The sequence below is a fragment of the Equus caballus genome, chromosome 28, assembly GCF_041296265.1.
Source record: "Equus caballus isolate H_3958 breed thoroughbred chromosome 28, TB-T2T, whole genome shotgun sequence".
NCBI lineage: Eukaryota > Metazoa > Chordata > Mammalia > Perissodactyla > Equidae > Equus > Equus caballus.
The window spans coordinates 36,447,854-36,470,136 of record NC_091711.1 but is presented as its reverse complement, the minus strand read 5'-3'; the positions used below and the strand labels follow the sequence as shown (position 1 = coordinate 36,470,136).

The 22,283-nt window shown below is 47.3% G+C and overlaps 1 protein-coding gene and 1 long non-coding RNA gene across 3 annotated transcripts in view; one reads left to right on the top strand and one right to left on the bottom strand.

Annotated features, from left to right (window-relative positions):
• Nucleotides 1-22,283, top strand: part of SYN3 (synapsin III) — a 460,518-nt gene that overhangs the window by 216,433 nt on the left and 221,802 nt on the right. The window lies entirely within an intron of this gene.
• Nucleotides 526-4,023, bottom strand: LOC138921218 (uncharacterized). Its single transcript, XR_011433627.1, has 3 exons — nucleotides 3,736-4,023; nucleotides 3,435-3,555; nucleotides 526-3,144 (listed from the first exon to the last, which is right to left on the bottom strand). It is a non-coding gene; the product is annotated as an uncharacterized lncRNA (long non-coding RNA).

The window sequence follows — 22,283 nt, the reverse complement described above, 5'->3', positions numbered from 1 at the left end:
GAAACACCTCTTTTCTTCCCTACCTTCCCCTCCTAGCCACAATGCCTCCCCCAAACCCACAGTCCATCTGAAAGTCATTACATTCAAAAGAGCCTTTTCCAAGCAATAGACAGCCTGGTCCACCCATCACCATGGGCCCGGGCCAGACCCTCAGTGGGGTTGCTGCCAGCCCTGGGGAATTACGAACCTAAGAGGGTAGGTGCTTCAGGTTCTCTCTGCGTCTGGCACCGACAGGGAGTAAACACCTTCCCTCCCTTCCATCTGGAGCCAATTTCATGGCAGTAAAATTGCAGAGCATCTCCTGCCCAGCCCTTTCCAGCCCTGCCGTGGAGTGAAGACCCCTCAGTAAGGGTCTCTTGCTGTGTTCATCTCAATCCTGAGGTTTTCCCTTTTCTTTCCCCCGAGAGCCCCTCCCAGGGATTTTAAGCCAGAAAACACACGTGCACATTGTGTAGAGACGTTTTGTGCCCCAGGTTTCTGGGGTGGTGGGAGATGGCAAACAGAATTAATATGCCAGCTCTTGCCTTTCTTTTTTTTTTTAATGACTATTTGCTCAGTCAGTCGATTATTTCTGTTCAGGGTAATATGAAGTAGAGGGAGAAATTCTCCTCGACCCTGTCTTAATGTCTTCCTTATGCCTGTGGAGTTCGTATGTTTTTCCTTTAAAAATGAGTAGCTCCTTTGTGGTTTCTTTGAAGGTTGTGTGCTTGGCTTTGCACAGAAGACGCACACGCGTGTCTCCACCGGGTGCCCTTGTGGCTTGGGTGGGAATGGGATGGACGTGTGGCTGGTCTCCTGTCAGACTGGCCTGGAGATCCTGTTTCTGCCAAGGCCCTTGAGCTCTCTCCAGGGGAACCTGCTGGAGCTGAAACTGACTTGTCCAGTGCTATGGAGATGGCCAAAGGGCGTTTGACATCCATCGCCTTCTTCCTTGGCTGCTGAGACTCAATTTCTCTGGGTTTTTGCTTTCTACCTCTCCAACTGGGTACCTTCCCAGTCTTCTTGGCAGACTCTTCAGGCTCTTCTTGTCACTAAAATGTAGGTGTTCCCCAATTTTCTGTCCTTGGCTGCCTCCCCTTCTCATCTAGTCTCCACACTCTCCCGGCTAACCCCACCCTCTCCCCTGGTTGTCCTACCACCACGCTGTGTGTTCTGGAATGGGCACTGCACACAGCCACATCCTGCTGAGCTGGATAATTTCACCTGGAAGTTCCATGGCCTCCTTAGACTCCAAGGGTCCAACACTCCTTGTCTTTTCCCCCAGCCCCCCTGCAATGTTACCCACTGCCACCAATGGCACCATCATTCACCAAGTCCCATAGATTCTCACTCCACACACCTCTTCTAACCATCCCTTTCTCTCCATTCACACCATTTCTGCCTTGGATCAGGCCCCTGTCGATTCTTTCCTGACAATTTCAGTAGTCATGTAATTGGGCAGCCTGTCCAGAGTCTTTCTCTAGCAAATTCAATTTTTGCACTGCTGCCCGTGTAAAGTTTTTTCAAAGATAAATCTGAAATTATGCTGTCCTTTGCTTAAAATGATCCATTTGTTCTCCACGGCTTTCTGAACAGTCTTAAACTCCAAAGAAAGGCATATGAGGTCCTCTGTGATGAGGCTTTTCCCGGGGGACCATTCACATGGAATACATCGTGGTCGCTATCCCCACACTTACACCCTGGGGCCCTGTCCTTGCTTATCTCTCCAAACCTATAACCTCATTCCCATCTCCAGCCCTTTATTTCCGGGTATCAGTTTCATGCCTCCGAGGCTTGTTCACACTGCACGCTGCCTGGAATCCACCCTCCCCCGATATATTCCCCACCCGTCTCTGTCTCATCTGTCAGGATTCTTTAATCTTTCAGGATTCAGTGAGAGTCACCACCTCATGGATGTTTTCTTGACCGTCTCTTTCCCTCAACAGAATTGACCACCCCTCCGAGGCCTCTCCTCTCTCATTCCCTTCCCACTCACATAATTTCCCCCAGATTTCCACCCAGCACCTCCCTCAGTCTGTTGCCCCTAGTGATTGATATGATTTTCTCTCCTCTAGACAGCAAGCAATTCCAGGAGCTTCTCTGATGCCTAGCACAGCACCTGCACATCTAGACACTTACCAAACGTTGAAAGAATAAGCTAACCAATGAGTGACAGGGAAAAGAAGGGTGGGGGTGATCAGAGTCTCACCTTCTCAAAGTCACCATAACAGAGGTTCTGGTATCCAGCTTCTTGGGTCCAGAAACTTAACTGGATTCAGTTCCCAGAGTTGAGCAGTCCCAGGGACACTATGATTCATAGCAGACCAACAAGCCAACCACAATTCCATTGTCTTTGTTTCCCATGAGATATTTAATAGTCACATAGGCTAGGGCACTGAAGTTAACGTGATCCCCATATTTTCCTCCCGATAATCATAGAAAGCTTTGTGCCAAGCTAGTTTCACATCAGAAGGTTACTTTAGTGTGTGAGTATGATTGAGGTCATCACATAAGAAGGGTCTTTCAGCTGAGATACTTCGGAATTCTCCTTCTCCCTGAAGCGAAGGCTCTTGCCAAGGGAGTGACAATGTTCACGCCCACTGGCAAGAGCCCCTCTTGCTGGACAATGACAGTGCTGGACACACATTGCCAGTTTTGTGCCCTTGGGTCTTCCTGGTTCTCTGCTCCAAGCTTGCCACTCCTCCCTTCTTTTGCCCAGACTTTTTGCACTGGGAATATTACAATCCATCTGGTTTCCGTGTTTTAAATTGCAGTCTCCATCCAGTGATTACCCTCTTGTCAGCTAGTTTGGGTTCTGGATTTTGAGCCCTACCCTTAATGTCTTGATTTACAATCACAGATGGCTAAGCACTTGCAGGGTGTGTGAATGCATGGCTTCAGTACTCAGAAGACAGCCAGCCTTCTTTCCAAGTCGTGGATGGGGCCTTCATTATCATTCCTCCACCCACGGTCTCTATGTGCCGCACAGTTTGTGTGTCGCAGTATGATTATCAACTCTTTGGAGGAAAGGGACAGGGTTCTTCCCTTCATTCCCTCCTTCCTTCAGATATTCCCAGACATTCACTGAGTGTCCACTGCTCCACACCAGGCACTCAGGGTCTAACGGTGAGCAAGGCACAGACCTGCCCTCAAGGAGTTTCCTGTCTAGTGGGAGAGAAAGACAAGAAAACAATGGTGGTTGGTGCAAACTACAACAGGAGGGTCAAGCATGCCATGAGGCGACAGAGCTGGGTCCCCCAATTGGGGAGTGGGGAGATGTTTGGGAACCCATATTATGGTAAGACAGAGAGTCAGGAGCTAGAAGAGAACTGTGGGTCACCAAATCCAATCCCCCCTCATTTTCAGACATGGAAAAAGGCCCAGAAAGGAAGACTATCATATGGTCACACAGGATTATCGGCAAAGGCAAAACAAGAGATCAGACACTTTATTACCTTGTCAATCTTCCCATCACTGCAGGCTTCTCTGATTCATCTCATGAGAAAGATATAGTAAATCATCATTTTCCTTCCCTGTAACATTCATCAACCTTAGGATGATATGCTGAAAAAGGTTCTAGGACAAGAAACAAAGAAGGGAACTCATATTAGTTGAGTATCAACTATGTACAAGGCACTTTCAAGGCAGTATTTCCTCTCATCTTCATAACCCTAAATAACAGACATTACTTTATGCCCATTTTGTAGTAAGAAAATTGAGGCTCAAAGAAGTTAAACTGCATGTCCAGTTTCTTACAAGCAAGGAAGTGGCAGAGCTGTAATTCAGACCTAAAGGTCTCTTTCCAAACCAGTGCTCTTTCTGGAAACTGCAAAGTCGCTCTGCCCATAGGTTCAAGGGGGCGTTTGAAGTGCTGGTGATTTCCTCTTCGTCTTTGGGGTTCCAATGGAGCGCTCAGAACTCTTGATCATTGTGCGATGCAACCAAGTAGAGGGAGAGAGTACCGCCCCACCAAGGGCCAGCGAGGGGGCTTTATCAGCAGACAAGTGAGATGCGTCTCTTGCTCTGCCTGGTCTGCAGTGGAGAGAAGGCAGGAGAAATCACATGGCAGGCCATTCCTGGGGGTGTGGGTGTGCCTGTCTTTAGTTGGAATTTGGATGGATGCCACAGGAAAATTACATTTGTATTACAAAGAAAGGGCCCAGAATCCAGAGGAAGGCTGAGAGAATACTGATCGGTACATTTTAACAACTACTGAATGTGGCTTCATTTCCTTCTGAAATTTCAAGCAGGAGATTGAAGCAATATACCAGGTTTTTGTCCCAGTTCTGCCATACACAATAGCTGGGTAACCTTGAATAAATCAATGAACCCCCTTTCTTCAAATGTAAAACCAGAGTGTTGGATTTTATGATCTCAAAACTTCCCATGGAATATTCTGGAAGGCAGACTGACAAGGGGATTAGGGACCAAGGCTTGTGATATCAACAAATCTTGGTTTTGATCCGTCTTCGCTTTTTCGCTGTGACCTTAAACCATTTCCTTAACCTTTCTGAGCCTCAGATGTCTAACGATACAATGAGGAGAGATTCATGCCTCATAGGATCTTCATGAGGATCAAACAAAGAATGTGAATAAAGCCCTTGACATAGTACCTGGCACAGAGCAATTCTCACTGGGAGCCCGTGTGTACCAGGGTGTGGCCCCCAGGTACAGAGATGAATGAGACTAACCCCTGCCCTCAAGCAGTCTATGATCTGTGTTTATTCAAGAAGAGCCTATCCCACAACTAGAAGGACCTGCAACTAAGATATACAACTGTGTACAGGGGGGGTTTGGGGAGAGAAAGCAGAAAAAAAAAAAAAGAAGAGCATATTCCCATATCCCCTTTGACCATGTAAGTAATACCCAAAGAAGGGGAGAAAGGAGGAGGAAAAGAAAAGAAAAACTTGATGGCAAGAGCTAATTCTTATAGAGGACCTACTGGGTGCCGGGCTTTCTTCTAGGCGGTTCGTGTATATTAATTCATGTGAATCCTTATAGCAAGAGCTGTGAGGTCGATGGGGTTGTCCTCACCATCCTTTTTCTTCAGGCATGGAAACAAAGGTACAGAGAGGTTACATAACTTGCTTAGGATTTCGTGGCCAGGTTGCTGCTGTGCAGGGATCTGAATCAGAGCAGAATGGCCCAAGAGTGCATGCTTTTAACCACCCTGCTGGCCTGCCTGTTCACGGAGAAGGTGAACATGCAGAAAATACAAGGATCCTGGGGCAGATGCCCGGGGTCTGTCACCAGGTGGGTCTTCCTTCCCAGAATGCCTTGCACCCATGGATCAAGGTGTGTGTGAGAACGTGAATCAGAAGAGACTCTGAGCGGGCAGTGAGTCCATCCGCAAGCCTCCCAAAGACAGTACTCAGGGGGGTCAAGGTGATTTCCACACTTGGCATGAGCACAGAAGCTAGAATCGGAACACTTGTCTGAGTCCCATCTCCTCCATCTAAGCTTCTCTCTAAACTTATATTTATTCTCTATAAAGTGAGGACAAGCATCTAATTCACAGAGGTAATTTCAACCATTAAATAATAAATCACTAACATTGAGTCTTTGTTATGTGCCAGGCCCACTTCTGTGTACTTTACAGGCATAAATGTATTTCATTCTCACAACTATTATCATGCCCATTTCACAGAAAAGAAAGCTGAGGCACAGAGAGGTTCAGTAACTTGGTCGAGATCACACAGTTAATAAATGGTGGAACCAGAATTTGAAGTTCGGTGTTCGATTCTGTGCTTCTCACCACCTCCTTGCACTCTGGGCGTTGGTTGAAAACATTTTGCTAATACTAAATGTTATTGTGGTTCTGTTCTCTCGTAGCCATGTCTTCGGTCTTCGTTCGTGCTCTTTCCTCCTTTCGTCTGCCTACCTCTTACTTGTCTAGAGGGGTGAAGAGTGAGGTTCTGGAGCCCCCAGTGGTGTGCTGGAGCCGGCTCACACTGCCTTGTGAGAGCTGATGTTAAATTTCTGGAATTTTGCAAGACAGTTGTTAATCACAGCAATTATTACAAATTTAATTATATAAACTTACAGTTAAATAAATTATATTAAAAACAAGAGTAATGAATACTTAAAACTCATCACTTCTTAATTATTTTATTACATTACACTGCTATTGATGCTTTGAAGTTATTTCCATCTATTGTATCTGCATGGTGGAAATATTATATAATGGACTGCTTCTGCATGTTCTTCCCAGCTCCGCATTCAGTGACATCACATAGTAACTTAAAATTGGCCATGATGGGAGTATTTACACCATAGCAATTGGTGGATGCTACAAAGAGGGCTTTTTGTCCTGGAGCACTGGTTAAATATTTACCAGCACACCACTGCTGTTTCTTCACTGTGTGATCTTAGTCAAGTAAGCTTTCTGTGCCTCAGTTTCCTCTTCTGTAAAACAGGGATAGCATTAGTGCCTACCTCACAGAGTTGTGAGGAGTAAACAAGATGATACATGGAAAGGATTTAGCAGGATGCTGGCACAGTCAGCCATCAATGAATGGACTCTGTCAGTATTATTACTAGGCATCAACCCCTACAAGGAGCCTCTCCTTCCCCTCAAGCTGCGTGCCACCCATCAGAGGTTATCTCTGACTTGATACTCATCGGGCTACGCTGGGATTGTCAGTTTCTGTGTCATTTTCCCTGTTTTAGAAAGTGAGTTAATTGACAAAGGCTAATTGAGTTTTCTCTTCTGAGAACTCAGCACATAGTAGGTCCTCAACAAACTGCTAGATTATTTGTGAGGAAAGAGTTCAGAAGCACTGAAAAATCAGAATTAGGAAACCTGAAGTCTTCTCTAGTCACATTACAAACTTTTAAGAAAATCTTCTCCACATCCAGGCGTTACTGGAATATTGTGTTTGGGGTTCAAGCTTTGGAAAAATCTTCTAATGAGGTCATTTTGGAATTTCAGGAACTAAAAGCCCCCTGCCTTGGTGCCCAGGCAGACTCCCTGCACACTGAACTCTGTTTTATAACAAAATTCTCGGTGTGTATAATATGGAACCCCTGCGACAGTCTTAGCGTGTGAAGTAAGAATATGACCCGGAACTTTCCAAACCGCTCGAAGGTAGCTGGAACTGCCTTTGCCTCAAGTATTTAGAGAAAAAAAGCTCCTGATGTTACATCAACAAACTCTATGCGAGATTGCGCATACCTGGAGTGCTTTTCAAGGCTGGGAGCCAGTGATTGGAGGCTGATTTCTGCAGAAAAGGAGGGGAGAGGCTGAAGGCATGTTGAAAAATCATTTTTTTGTCTGTTGTTCCTTTGTATGAACTGGTTGCCGGCTTATGCAACGCCCAGTAATTAAAATGGCTGGAATGCTTTGCATTTTTACGGCAACGTGAAGGCGGCTCGGAGGCCTGGAGCTGGAGCCAGCTGGAGGGGGCCCAGCGATCCTACCCTGGCTGCCCCTCAGCCTGGCAAAGGCGGCTGGCATCTGCTTTGGGGTGGAGGGGACGGTGGCGAGGAGGGAGGAAGTCAGAGGGGTCAGGAGTGGCTCCTTCTGCTCTTGCCCTTCCCTGGGCAGGTGCTTCCAGGCACCGGGCCTCTAGAAGGAAGATATGCATGGGCCACCCACCTCTTGGAAGTCTGTAATGGTTGGTGGTGCTGCCTAGGAATGATAAACAATGATAAAGCTATTCTTCCTTAAATATCTACCCTCTGCCAGGTCCTGGACTAATGTTGCATATATACTTTCCTGCTCAAACCTCGCTGTAGATCCCTAGTGCAGTTAAAATAAATGCTAAATGCCTCCCCTTTCATTACCCAGCACTACGTAGCCCCTGCTATCACTGCCCTTGTACCCCCGCTCTCCCTCGAGCTCATCACATGCCCACCTGGCTGGCCTCCTTCCGTCCTTTCACCAAGCCGAGCTCAGGCCCTGCTCCGGGGCTGCCCTCCTTCTCGCTCAGCCTCCCCCATATCTTGCCACGGGCCAGTTCCTTCTTGTTATTCAGCTTCTAGCTCAGATGTCTATCACCTCTCAGTGACGTCTGTCCTAGCTGAAGTGGCACAACCATCCCTGGTCATTCCCTTTGTCCCGGTACCTCCCATTGTCCCACGTTCCAGATTTATTTTCTTTTCAGTACCTATCACTATCTGAAAAAACCGTATGTGTTTATTTTGTATTCATTGTCTTTTCCAACTAGAATGGAATCTCCTTGAGGCCAGGGCCCTCACCACTCTACTTGCAGCACCTGGAGCAGTGTCCAATAAATACTTGAAGATAATGAATCTTCACAACATCCCAATAAGGTAGACATCATTGTCCTCATCTTTCAGATGAGAAAACAAGCTCGGGGAGGTTAACTCACTTGCCTGAGGTCATCCCATAGGAAGTGACGTCAGCAAATTGTGTCTGACTTCAAAGCCCATATTTTGGGATGGGTATGCACAACCTTCTCCCATGGACAGCTACTCTAGAAAATAGTGGAAAGAGGGTGTCTGTATTTCAAGGCAAGGAACCAGGACTCAAGGTTAACCGTGAGCCCTTTGATGATATAGTGATGGCGGCACCAAGAAGTAAGAATGTAAGGACTTGATAGGAACCCACAACACTGGTGTTCTAGTCCAAATTCTGCCACCTTTGTGACCTTAGATGAGTTAATTACCCTCTCTGGGCACTTTTTGGAATGTGCAGAGGGTGTCTGCTTCCACTTCCCCAGGGGACGATTACATGACAGTGTCCCCTCCTGTCCTGGGATGGAGAGGGTGGCGTGTTGCACGGACCTTGAGTGGAAACCACACTGGGAGGGAAAGATGCCATCCCTGACCGTGTACGTGTGCCGGCCTGTGGATAACTTCAGGAATAAGCAACTGCATGCAGAAGTTGGCTTGTCAAGCCTTTGGGGTGCTTGAGGATGGGCAGACTTGGTTAAAAGCGGAGTGTTGTCACTGCCCCTCCCAGTGTTCGTGCACTGCCTCCCCAACAAAGCCTGAGTGCTCAGCCTGGGCTTTGGGCCCAGAGTCTGTCCAGCCTCGCCCGGCTCCCTGCTTCATTCTAACCAAGTGCCATCTGAGCCCATCCTCACCAATAGACGACTTGTGTCTTCTTCCCACCATCGGCTTTTTAAAAAGTGTTTTATTTTGACGTAATTCCAACTTATAGAAAAGTTGCAAGAATAGTTCAAAGCATCATCAGATACCTTTCACCCAGATTCCCCAAATGTTAACGTAGTACCACATTTCCTCTCTTCCCTCCCTCACTGCCCTCTCCCTCTGTCTTTCTGTCTCTCTCCCTCTGTCTCTCTGTCTCTCTCTCACACACACACACGCACACATGCACAACTGTTGATGAGTAGACATGATGCGCCTTCATGCTTCAGTATTCCAGTGTGTATTTCCTAATCACAAGGCCACCATCAGCTTTGCCATGGGAAGCAGCTCGCCCCCTGGAGTTGGCACGCGGGGTTTGCATTCCACATCTCACTGTGCCTCCTCCTAACTGTGTGCATTTATACAGAAGATTTCTCTTCCCTGAACTTCAGCTTCCTCATCTACGAACTGGGGGCACTAAGGTCCCCTGCCTCATAAGGCCCACGGGGGAACTGAATGAGATACCCCCTGCCGAGGGATGCTGGGGCCGTGGAGAATGCACAATAAGTAAGTGGGAGCGTGTTTTGCTAGAGGCTGTACTTTTTCTTCTTTGAAGTGGTTTGAATTCCTTGGATTTCTCTTTCTCCGTGTTCTTCAGGCCAGTTCTCGTAGGAAAAAGCAAGACGGGCTCTGTCATTCATTCGCATCTTATTTACTGAGCAGCTCTGCCAGATCTGACCCCGTTCTGGGTACTGGGGTAGAGCAGCAAGCAGGACAGAAGCCGGGTCCATCCTCACAGCTTGTGTTTGTGTGGTGGAGGCAGATAGTAGGTGTGGAAACAAGTGGATGAACCATTTCAGTGGGTCGTAAGTGCAATGAAGACAAGAAAACTGAGTGACTTGGGAGCCGGGGAGCATGAGGGGGCTCCTTCGCTTAGGGTAACAAGAGAAGACTGCCTGGGTGAGGCAAAAGTTCTGCTGGATCCTTAATCCAAGAAGATGCCTTCTGGGAAGGTGTCAGGCACAATTTAGTTGCTCGGTGACTGAGCGCATAGTCGGATGCAGGAGAGTTTTAAATCCACCCGAAAGAAGAGAATCGTGGGAGCTTACACTTGCTTGCAGCCGTGCACTTTACAGCTATCATCCCACAGTCTTCCTGGACTCCCTATGAAGTAGGTATTATTAGTCTCATTTTATAGATGAGGTGACTGAGGTTCAGAGAAGCAAGTTCATTTGCCCCAGAGCAAAGAGAAAGGAAGGAGGGGCCCCTCTGATGGCACCTAGCACCAAAATTCCTCCTGGGACCACAATGTCAGCCTCTTACTGCTCGCAAGGAAGAAAATAGCAGGTTTTAATTTGAGGAAAGAGCGCTGTGCTAGGTGTCAGAAGGCACGGTTCTAACCCTGGCTCTGCCACTGTAAGCCACAGAATCTTGGTATAACCCTCCATAACGCAGAGCGGTACTGGATGCTCCCTCGCATTCCCCACTCTGCCCCGCCCCCCAACAGGTGGTTCATCTGCTTTTTTCTTCCTCTTTCTCCTCTTTGATGGAGAAAAGTAACACAAAGAGGGAAGAGAATTAGGAGGAAAACAGATGAGCTGAAGGTATCACCTGTACCAGGTGAGGAGGGCAGAGACCAGAGAGATGACTCCTTGGCCTCGTGACATCCAGCCCAGTGCTTTGCACACAGTAAGGGCTCAAGCTCTGCTCTTGTATGAACAAGCACATCTGTTCTCTTATGCCAGTGAGAAAAGCAGTGATGTTATTTATGGCCACGCCTCATGCAACGTTCAGATAATGGCTGTTTGTGTGATACACTGTTCTATTCCAAGACTCCTGTGTTAAGCAGACCAGTGACATGTTAGACAGTTTCCAAAGGGGGGAGGATAGAGGAGAATTATCCTTGTGGTTAGTTGACTGCATTAGTTATCTATTGCTGTGTGATAATATTATCACACACTTAGTAGCTTAAAACAACACACGGTTATTATCTCACGGTTAGTCCAGGCAAGGCTTTACTGGGTCCTCTGCAAGGCTGCAATCAAGATGTTGACTCAGGCTGCAGTTTCATCTGGGACTCGACTGAGGAAGAATCTACCTCCTCACTCGTGTGATTTTTGGTGACATTCATTTGCCTGTGGACTGAGTTTCTTGCTGGCTGTGGGCTGGAGTTCACCCTCAGTTCCTCGCCACAGGACTCCATCCATGGGCAGCTCACTGTGTGGCAACTTCCTTCTTCAAAGCCAGCAGAGAAGAGAGTCTGCTCCCAGCATTGCAGTCTTAAGTGGCGTGATCACGTACATCCTGTCAGCTTTGCCGTGTTCTATTGGTCAAAAGCGTGTCCTACGCCCCTGCCCACATTCAGGAAGGGAATCATGCAAGGATGTGAATACCAAGAGGAGGGGATCGTGGGAGCTACATTGGCTCGCCCTCCAAACAGAGAGATCAGAAAACCCTAAAAATCATGGAGTATGGAGAACAGTTAAAAGCACTTAAAAAGTTTAACCTGGGAGAGAGGGAAATAATAATAATAATAAACACTTATATTGCTTTAACTGAGGACTTTTCATATGTTAGCTCATTCGACCCTCATACAGCCCTATAAGGTAGATACCATTATCATTCTCATTTTATAGATAAGGGAACTAGGGCACAGATAGTTCAAGTGGCGTGCCAAGTTGACACAGCTATTGAGTAGTATTGCTGGGAGTTGAACCCAGGCAGTCTGCCTCCAGATTTCATGCCCAGCAGGGATTGTCAGTTGTTAGAAAACATGGTTGAGTTTCCCCCAAAAGATGCTAGAACCAAAGTGTAAAAGCTACAAGTGGAAGATTTAGGGCTTCCCAGAGTCTCTGAGTCCACCTAGCCAGGGCGTAATTAGCAGGTGCTGAGGAGCAGCTGTCCAGGTTAGACTAGGTAAGTGTGCTCCTGCCCACCACAGTCCCTACCACTCCCTATTGCCTCTCCATCTGAAGCTGTAGTTCTGTTATTTGTCATACTCCTATTTCGAGGCCCCAGACTGCACCATGAACTCCTAGGCCAGGCATTCAGGCAACATAAATGTGTACTCATGAGAGAAAGCAAAGAAGGAGCCAGGCCTATGCCTTAGTGACCATGTGAGAAGTTCAGAAAATGTAGGAAGGGAGCCATAGGACAAGGATTCAATTATCAAGAGGGTCGGACTCTGTTGTGAACTGAGACCAAGCCCCTCCCCTCCCCAGGTCTTTAGCCCTCTTACCTGTATAATGGCAATGGCGGTTTCTGGTCCCACTGGCCCTGAGGAGGATCCGGTGAGATCCTGGGGAACGGATTAACTACCTCCTAAACATCCTTCGAGGCCCAGATCTACAGACTGAGGGAAGCCGGATTGCTTGTGTTAGAACTACAAGACCTGAAAACTCATTTGTTTCCTGTCTTGTTATGGAATTTTCCTTCAGAAATAGTTTTGAGGGGGAAAAAAAACCTAACCCTTTGAGAAAATAGGAAGGGGAGGACTCATCAAGGGAAAGCATCATTCTTTGCTGATGCTTTTTTGTTCTGTTTAAAAAAGAAAGTCATTCCTCAAGAGAAGGAAAAGAAAAAGGAGGGAAAGAAGCATGGGCTGTTTAGATCTACTCAGAAATTTAACCCCCTGCCCAAGAATCCCACGGCAGCCCCTAGAGAAGGGAAAATGCAGCAGAAAAGGAGCCAAGAAACCCTTAAATAGCTGTTGTGCCTAGACCCTGCCTCAGCCTATCAACAACAACAACAATAATAATAATAGCTAACACTTAAGTAGCACCTACTATGTGCCAGGCACTGATGTAAATACTTTATTATTAATTCCTTTAAATTTCAGCCCAGCCCTGTGAGGCAAACACACTATCTTAATCCCATTTGAGAGTTGGGGAAACTGAAACCCAGAGAGGTTAGATAACTTGCCCAAGGCCACACAGCCTGTCAGCGGCAGAGCCAGGATTCAAACCCTTGTAGTCTCGTTCTAAGACTTGTGCCCTTAATCCTGACCTAGTCAGACCCTCAAGGATTCATTGAGCAGGTGGGTGGGCAAGCCGTCATGGGAGGTACCATCAGGGTGAGAGGCAGGAGCAGGGAGGCATGAAGAAAGAGCAAGACCTTGAAAGTTGAGTCTTCCTAGCTAGTCCGCTTTCTGGCTGTGGGACTCGGGCAAGACAGTGAGCAACTGGGTCTTGTGGGTCTTGGTAGTTCCAGCGACTTAGAGAATTAAAAAACAATTGATGGAAGGAAGGAGAAAGGGAGAGATGGAGGGAGAGAGTGAGGAAGGAAGGAAGAAAAGAAATAGAAGCAATAATAACTCATAATTATAACAGCAGCCAGCTCTATTATGCCGAGGATTGCTAAGTGCTTTACTCACATTATGTCATTTAATCCTCATAATACGACCCTATGGCGTGCTTCATATTATTGCCCCCATTTGAAGGACAAAGAAACTGAGGCACGGGAAGCTCAGAGCTTGTCTACGTTCATGCGGCTGATAACTTAGGGAGCCAGAATTCCCACCAGGCCGTGCAATTTTAGTGCCCAGACTCTTAGCCAGTAACAAAAACAGTAAATATTTGAGGTCAAGGTGTAATCGCTCCCATTTGCAGGGTGCTTGGTGGATTACAAAAGTCTTTGCGGTGAGGTTTCCAAGGGTGGAGATGGGGACAGAAATTTCCGGGGTTCTTAGCCAGCGATGCTCAGCTAACACTTAGATGAAAAGGGCCAAGGTGTGCAGAGAGGTGAAACGGAAACCAGAGCGGCCGACAGCATGCAGGGGCCCTCAGAGACTACCGTCCTGTGCCACAGGACTCCGGGTCATCTGTAATCTTACTCCCCAGGACACACTCCGGAGACACCCATCTCCTTTACCTCCTCATCACCCCAGGACCAGCGGCGGCCCATGAAATTTCAGCCCCGTTCAGCACAGCACCAACCAGATTCAGCATCCCACACCAGTGAGCTGGCGGCTGTTTAGTTTGTACTCAGGCAGGTGGGCAAAGGAAAACAGAAATCAAGGCAGAAGGCTTCAGGGGGCTCAGTGAGAGCATGTCATTCCTGCATGGGACGTGGCAGTGCCGGAGGCAGATCGTGGAGTTTTGCGCAGCCTTCCCGTCAGAGGGAGCACGTTGTTCCGGGTCCCTCTGCCAGGTTTTGCTTTTCTGCCCTGGTCATCCTGTTGTAGGGTGGGGGTGCCAGTTGTTGCCCAACGTATGTCTTTGCTGGTACTCGGGATTAAAGGAGTTGGTGTAGATGACGTCACAGTTGTAATCTGCAAAGCGCAAACAGCTGGTAATCATACTTTTCCTATTAATGCATTTCCTGGGGAGGCAATGTGTCTTGGGCAAATGCACAGTGTGAGGGTCACAGAGACCTGGGTTTGACACCCAGCTCTACCACTAGCCAGCTCTGTGCCCTTGGGTATGTCATTGCACTTCTCTGTGCCAGGGTTTCCTCTCCTGTGAAGGGGGACTAATCATGCCCACTTCAGAGAGTCGCTGTGAGGGTTAAATGAGACAGCACCTGGCTCAGGGAAGAAACTTAATGACGAGGGAGTAGTAATCCATGTCTTTCATCCACAGTTTCCCAGCCTTGTTATTCGCTCAGAGCGGCCTTCTCTGACCTCCAAGACCAGATCAAAATCCTCCATTAGAAGCCAGCACAATGTATGGATGCTTTGTAGCCCACATCATATTTTACATTTATTTGGATGACAATTTGATTAACATCACCCTCCTTCACTGGCCACGTGCAGGCAGAGACCATGTCCTTCTTGGGCCATCACTGTATCTCCAGTGTGTAACACAGGCCTGGCACATAAGGTGCTCAGTAAACATTTGCAGAGTAAATTAATGCAGGCAATGAGCAGCACCCCAATATGCTGGTGTATTCCATTTGTTTGGAAGGGAGTGTTATAAATAAGTTTTTGTTATTGATAGTGAAAGTCCTGGAGTTTGTTTATTATTTCCTTTTTAAGGAATAATTAAATCGTGTTCAAGACGATCTTTTAAATGGTGCCATCCTGTTTTGCTTGCTTTTCAATGTGCTTTCTTGGGTGAGGCTGCAGTTAAATGCAAGCCCTGAGGATTACACTCCACCCAGCGTAACTCATAAGACAGTCTCTCACGGGAAAGCCATCTGTCATTGGGTCTTGATGGAAACAGAAGTTTGAAAAATGTGGTCTCATATCACAGATCCCCTTTGCCTGTAGCCTCTGGTCTAGAAGACTGGAAATGGGAATGGCCTTGTCTCTCCCTCAGATGACGTGAACATTGAAAAGTTAATGCTTCTAAGATCCTCGGGTGAGAGCACAGAATTATCTGCTTCCTGCCGTAAAACTTCCTGCCTGGAGATGCTGCTTATCAACCCGTTAACCCTAAAGTGTCTTGACCAGCAGGGAACCGATAGGAGAAAAGCATTTTCCTCTTGGTGTGGCAGCCTGCAGACCTCTATTATAACACATCCCTCCCTCTTTGGCAATAATTTAGTGTTTCCCACAGGTTTTAGGTGTCATCTCCATGAACTTTTCTTTTCTTTTTTCTTTTTTTTTTCCCAAGGAAGATTAGCCCTGAGCTAACATCTGCCAATCCTCCTCTTTTTTTCTGAGGAAGACTGGCCCTGAGCTAACATCCGTGTCCATCTTCCTCTACTTTATATGTGGGACGCCTGTCACAGCATGGCTTGCCATGCGGTGCCATGTCTGTACCTGGGATCTGAACCGGCGAACCCCAGGCCACCAAAGGGGAACGTGCACACTTAGCTGCTGCACCACCGGGCCGGCCCCTCCAAGAACTTTTCCAATAGTTGACTTTTTAGTACAATATATACTATAAAAAATTTAATTAGCAAATTAAATCCATGAATTCATGGATATTATTGCTTAGGATAAACCCAAAGCTGGCATTCAAGTAAGAGAAGAAAAATAAGTCAACTCAGAGAAAATACAAAGTAAATATTAATAGTAAACTGTTACAAGAAAATGGCAAAAATCATGAACATGAAAAGCTGATGTGTGAGTTTCGGGATTGCACCAAGTATTTATTTTCTTGTCTCTCCTCCTGTTAATCTCTGAGTTCCTTTGGGATAAAGACTGTCTTTGATTCATTATGTCCCAAGCACCAGCACAGGGTCTGACACACAGAACCTCAATGAATTCAGTGAATGTGGGATGCATGGATGCAAAAATGATGACTGGCTGACTGAATGGCGGGACAGGCTTGGCGCCCTGGGCTCTGACAAATCCACTGAGGTTGGGGTCTTCCCAGTGCACTGGGAATGACAAGAATTTTCACATATTGAGGTACATGGGGTAACTATTTGGGTTTAAAACTGATTCGTCTTAAACTAAAAAGGCTGACTTTTGGGCCATCAAACATACATTGTACATCTGCTGTAACATTAAAGAAGGCACTCTCTTAAGATAAGAAGGCCTATTTCCCCTCCTACGCCTATCGCCCTGTCAGTAACGCCCAGTATCAGTCCCTTTCCTGACCTCAGGGTTCTGTTGATCCACTAACTTGCAACCAAGTACCTCTTTGAAACTTTGATGAATATGTATCCTGGGTGTATTTAATGTATGTTTTTTGTTCTAAAAAGATACAAGGGTGTACTGAAAATCATGCTTCTCCAGAATGCTTTCTTCCTTTCTGGAAAAGCCCTTCCCGGGTTATGATCCTCACCCTGGCTCCTGTGAGACTCCCTGTCTCTCTTATCTGTAGAATGGTTATTGATTATTCTGTGTCAACAGGAGCAGCCGTGTGCCGAGTGAGGGCTTTTCTTCCTAAACGGGTTTCTGTGTGATAATAATTGGTAAAAGGAGAGTCAGGCTGGCTCCAGGCCCTGAAATGAAATCTAATGTGCCCATTGCCAGCTTCCTTCTTCTCGGATTCTCCCCGCCAGACAGCATTTCCAGCTGCCTGGAATGAAGGCATTGCTGAGAATACGCAAATCCACGAGAAGCCCACTAGCTGGGGCACAATGGGCCTGTTGGACAGAACAGACTAGCGGGGTGGCCTGGGACAGGTCACTTAATGGCTCTTTCTCTGCGGAATAAAGCAGTCATTACAGAGAAAGAAATTCTGTGATTCTGGGAGAGATCGGGTCTGAACTGGAAGTCTACGGGGAAGGCAGAGGGGAGGAGGTGCTGATGCACTGGTGCAAGGCCAGACTCAGGCTTGCAGAACTGACGCCGTGATGTCCAGTGACCATCTCTGTGGTCAGTGTCATGGGTGGTTCCAGGTGGTGTCACCTGGGCACTCCCTGGTTTAGGGACTTTGCTGTGTGTAACTGGGGGACGGGAGTGGCTTCTGCTGCTAGGGCCCCCAGCTCCCTCAGAGCAATGGTCAGGGCAGCCTTGCTTCCACTTTGAATTCGTATGCTTCCCTCTAGGACTGCACTTTACAGGTTACTGAATGCTTATCACGTCCTATGTCCCATCTGGTCCCCACGGGATCCCAGACGAGGCCACTTAGGGATCGTGGAGAGCACACAGTAAAACCAAATGCTGAAGGCTGTGTGGCTCAGTAGACAGAACACCAGCTGTGGGGCAGAGCGCTCACCTCAAGGTGACCCGAGTTACGGGACTTGGAGTCAGACCCCTGCGTTCAAAGTCCACCTCTACCAGGTGCCTGCTGGGTAACCCTAGGAAAGCTCATCTCTCCTCTGGGCTGTGGTTTTCTCATCTGCAAAATGGGGCAATCACGGAACGTGCCTTGTGAGGCTGTTGGGAGTACTGAATGAACACCATCTGGCACAAAGTAAGTGATCGTATTTTATCACATCCCAGGTCACTGTAAGGATTTAGCGAGATAAGGGGTGTATTCGTTTCCCAGAGCTGCCGCAACAAAGTACCCCAAACTGGGTGGGTTAAAAGAACAGAAATTTATTCCCTCACAGTTCTAGAGGCCGGAAGTCCAAAGTCAGCATCCCTGGGTGAAATCGAGGTGTCTGCAGGGCTGCGCTCCCCCTGGGGGCTCCAGAGGCAAGTCCCTTCCTTGCCTCTTCCAGTTTCTGGGGGCTGTCCACATTCCCTGGCTTGTGGCCACATCTCTCCAACCTCTGCTTCCATCTTCAGGGGGCCTTCTCCTCTGTGTGCATGTGAAACCTACCTCTGCCTTCCTCTTGTAAGGATACAAGTGATGGCATGTGGGCCCACCCAGATAATCCAGGATAATCTCCTCATCTCAAAATGCTTGACTTAATCACATCTGCAAAGACCCTTTTTCCAACTAAGGCACATTTACAGGTTTCATGGGTTACGTTTGGGGGGAGGGTGTGGGGGGTGGAACCGTGGCATTTTCAGCGTATCACGTCACATGGCCCTTTACAGACAAATTTGCTGGCACTGTTCTAGAAAGATGAGGAAGCTCAGCTCCCACCCTCGGAATTTGCCTTCTCGAGGCCCCTCAGCTCAGTCTCCATCTCCCTCTGGCCCACACCATCTCCATTTTGTTAAACTCTTCTTCCTAGGGCCGCCTATGTCCCACACTGCCCCCCCCCCAACCCTTGCAAAAAAATAAAAATAAAACAAAATAACACCAACATCTGCAACAGTTTTTGACCTTCTGGTTCTGCTTTTATCTCCCCCATGGCCCAGCGGTGTCCTCAGGGACAGAAAGAATGAGAGAGGTTTTCAGCAGACAAGTTCTGTTTTCCAGTGTAGAGCCCTTTCTGCACCTTCTTTTGCAGGCTTGATGGCTTCTCCAGATGTCCTAGGAGAACTGTGCGCCATCCTCTCAGGGCTAAAACTGATCCCCAGGCATCCTATTGGGCCTCGTGCAAGCAACCATCCTTCCCAAGTTGAAGTGCTCTGCTCCCAGAGCCTCGTACAGCAGCTCGCTAAGAAGTGTGCTCTCCCTCCTCTTTCGAAGTTTGACCAGGGAAACAGAGATACGTTAATTTTTGGGTGTCCTCCTTGATGGGTAAAACTAGCACAAACGTGTTGATAAGTGAATGTTTGTCATGGGAATGAACGAATGCCACACAAGCTCGTGGGTGATCTGCTCCAAGTGAGATGTGCATCCTTTTGCAGTGTCCGCAAGCTTGAGCGTGAACAAAGGAAATTTCATCTGTTGTTGTGGTACTTGAAATGGCCAATCGTACACCGAGTCCGGGCATCAAAGTTCTAGGGATCAGTACATTGTGTGATCCTCCCCTGCGAGAAAGGCAGGCAGATCTCATCTCCATTTTAAAGCAGGGAAACTGGGGCTCAGAAAGGTCAGGAAACTGGCCAAATGTCAAACAGCTAGTATTTGGCAGACTTGGTCCTGGAGCCCATTGTCCACCTGGTGTTGTTTTCACTGGCCTGGGCAGGGTCTGCTGAATAACAGAGGCAACGTGGAAGGTGCCAAGAGCCTGACCTGGGCGTTAGAAGGCTGCTTCTCGTGTCTTCTCTGTCACTAAATCTGTGGGTGGACTTTTTCTTTCTGGCACTCAACTTGTAGAATTTTAACATCTGTGTGGTGGACAACTTCATGGGGCCAGGCTGGTTACATCATCATCATCATCATCATCGGTACCATTTAGTTGAGCACTTACTATGTGCCAGGCAATATTCTATGTACTTTACATGGATTAACTCATTTAATCCTCATGGCATCCTTAAAAGATGAGTGCTCTTATTATAGCCACTTTACAGAGAAGAAAAGTGAGGTATAGATTAGTTAAGAACCTTGATTCAAGGTCCCACACCTATTAATTGGGGAATTTGGAGTGCCAGGAATAAGGAAGTTGCTCTATTATATAGATGGGTGAGGGAAGGTCTCTCTGATGAGGCAGACACATGAACAAAGGTAGAGAGAGAGAGCCATGTGGATATCTAGGAGAAAAGATTTTAGACCAAGAGACTGTCAAGTGGAAAGGCCCTGAGATGGGGGCATCCTTGGTGTGTTCAAGGAGCAGCAAGAGAGCAGAGAAAGTGAGAGGGAAGAGCAGGAGATGAGGTCAGAGATGGGATGGCATGGCCAGGGGCAGGTCGGGTAGGCCCCCGTGGTTTACAGTAAGGCATTTGGCTTATGTTCAGAGTGAGATGGGAAGTCATTGCCGGGCTTTGAGCAGAAGAGTGGCATTCGACTTACGTTTGAAAGCATCACTCCGTCTGCCTTGAGGAGAAGAGACTGGTGGGGGGCAAGGGCAGGAACAAAGCAGATGGAAGTACTTGCCATGATCCAGGAGAGAAATGAAGGTGACTTGGACCAGGGCGGGCAGCAAGAGACATGGTAAAATGTGGTCAGTTCTGATTTTATTTTGAAGGTGTGGCTGGCAAAATTGCCCACAGATGGTTTGTAGGATATGAGAGAAAGAGAAAAGTTAAGGCTGCCACCAAGTCTTTGGGGCTGATCAAATAAAAGGAGTTACCCTTAACTGAGACGGGGAAGTCTGCAGCTTGAGCCGTCAGAGGAATTGGAAATCAGAGTTTGAATGCTGACATATTAAACCAGCAGCGCCTACTAAGCATCCAAGTGGAGATGGTAAAGAGGCAGTTGAATCTGGGGTAGAGGGAGAGGATTGTCCAGGGATATAAATTTGGGAGTCATCAGTATATAGTGATATTTAAAGTCATGAGACTGAATGATGTCACCATGGGAGAGAGTGTGGGTAGAGAAGAGCAGAGCCCAGAGGTCAGGAAGATGAGACAGAATCTGCAGGGGTGACTGAGATCAAGCAGCTGGTGAGAATGAAGAGTAGTGTCCCAGAGGCCAAGTGAGGAAAGTGTTTCAAGGAGGTGGAGTGAGAAACTATGTCAAATGCAGCTGCTTGGTTGAGTAAAATGGTAAAGTAAACTAAGATTTGATCATTGCATTTAGCAACGTGGAAGTCATTGAAGACCTTCACAAGGAGAGGTGTGGGAGTGAATTCAAGAGAGAATGGAAGAGAGGAAGCTGAGTCCAGAAGTGTAGACTTTTTTCTATAAAGGTGAATAGAAAAACTGGATGGTAATTGGAGGAAAATATAGGGTCAAGAAAGGGTTTTTATTTATTTATTTTTCCTGTGTTTTGGTGAGGAAGATTCACTCTGAGCTAATATCTGTTGCCAAACTTCCTCTTTTTTTTTCCTTGAGGAAGATTAGTCCTGAGCTAACATCTGTGCCAATCTTCCTCTATTTTATGTGAGTCACAGCCACAGCATGGCTTGACAAGTGGTGTAGATCCACACCCAGGATCCAAACCTGAGAACTTGGGCCACCAGAGCAGAGCACACCAGACTTAAACACTACACCATGGGGCTGGCCCCAAGGGTTTTTGTTTTTTAGGGAGATATTACAATAGCGTGTTTGAATGAAGATGGGAATATCCAATCAGAAAAGAAAAGTTGATGCAGGAGAGAGAGGAGAAATTGGTGGAGCAATGTCCTAGAACTGATGAAAGAGAAGGCTATCTAGAGCACAAGTGATGGGTTCCCATGAGTAGGAGCAGAGTTCATCCAAAGGAGCAAGAGAGAAGGCACAGTGTACGGCGATAGATACTGGGAGGTGAGTAGATGTGTCGGCAGGAGCTTTGGCAGATCTCTTCTGATTGCTTCTGATGTTTTCAATGAAATATGAAGCAAGGTCATTATCACTGAGAACCTGGAGGAGGAGGACATTTTAAAAGTGTGAGAAGGAAGGATACAATGCTAAATAGTCTCCTAAGAGTGGGAGAGTGGATGGAGCAGGGAAGTGTAAGAGGATGACACGGCAGCCCTGAGTCCTGAAGTGAATGGTCCTGTTTTTCTCCAGCCGTGTTCACGTGTGTTAGACTAGGATCACCCTTGCAGCTGAGGGCGAAATAAGGTGAAACAGAGTGAGATTTGAAGGAGGGGGGCAAGACCAGTTTTGAACATGTGTTTGAGTGCCTGTGGGATGAGATGGCCAGGAGGCAGGTGATTGTATGTACGACCTGGAGCTCAGGAGAAGGTGTGGGGGAAAGGCAGAGTCATCAGCAAAGTGGTGGCCATCAGAGAAGGTAAGTGGTCTCTAAGGAAGGAAGTATAAAGAGAAGAGGGTTGGGCATAAACTCGGGAAGCACCTCCACATTAGGGGTTAGAAAGAAGAAATGGATCCATCACAAGAGGCCGAGAAAGGAGCTGAAAACATGGGTGAGGCGTGTTTTTCCTCAAGCCTAGAAATGAGACAGTTCAAAGAAAAGGAAGGGAAGTCATTCAGGGAGGTCAGGAAGAAGAAGAGAGACCCCAGATTTGCCCAGAAGGAAGCCAGTACTGGGTTTTCTCAGAGTACTGAGCAGAAATGCAAAGAAAAGGCAACCATGAGAAAAACA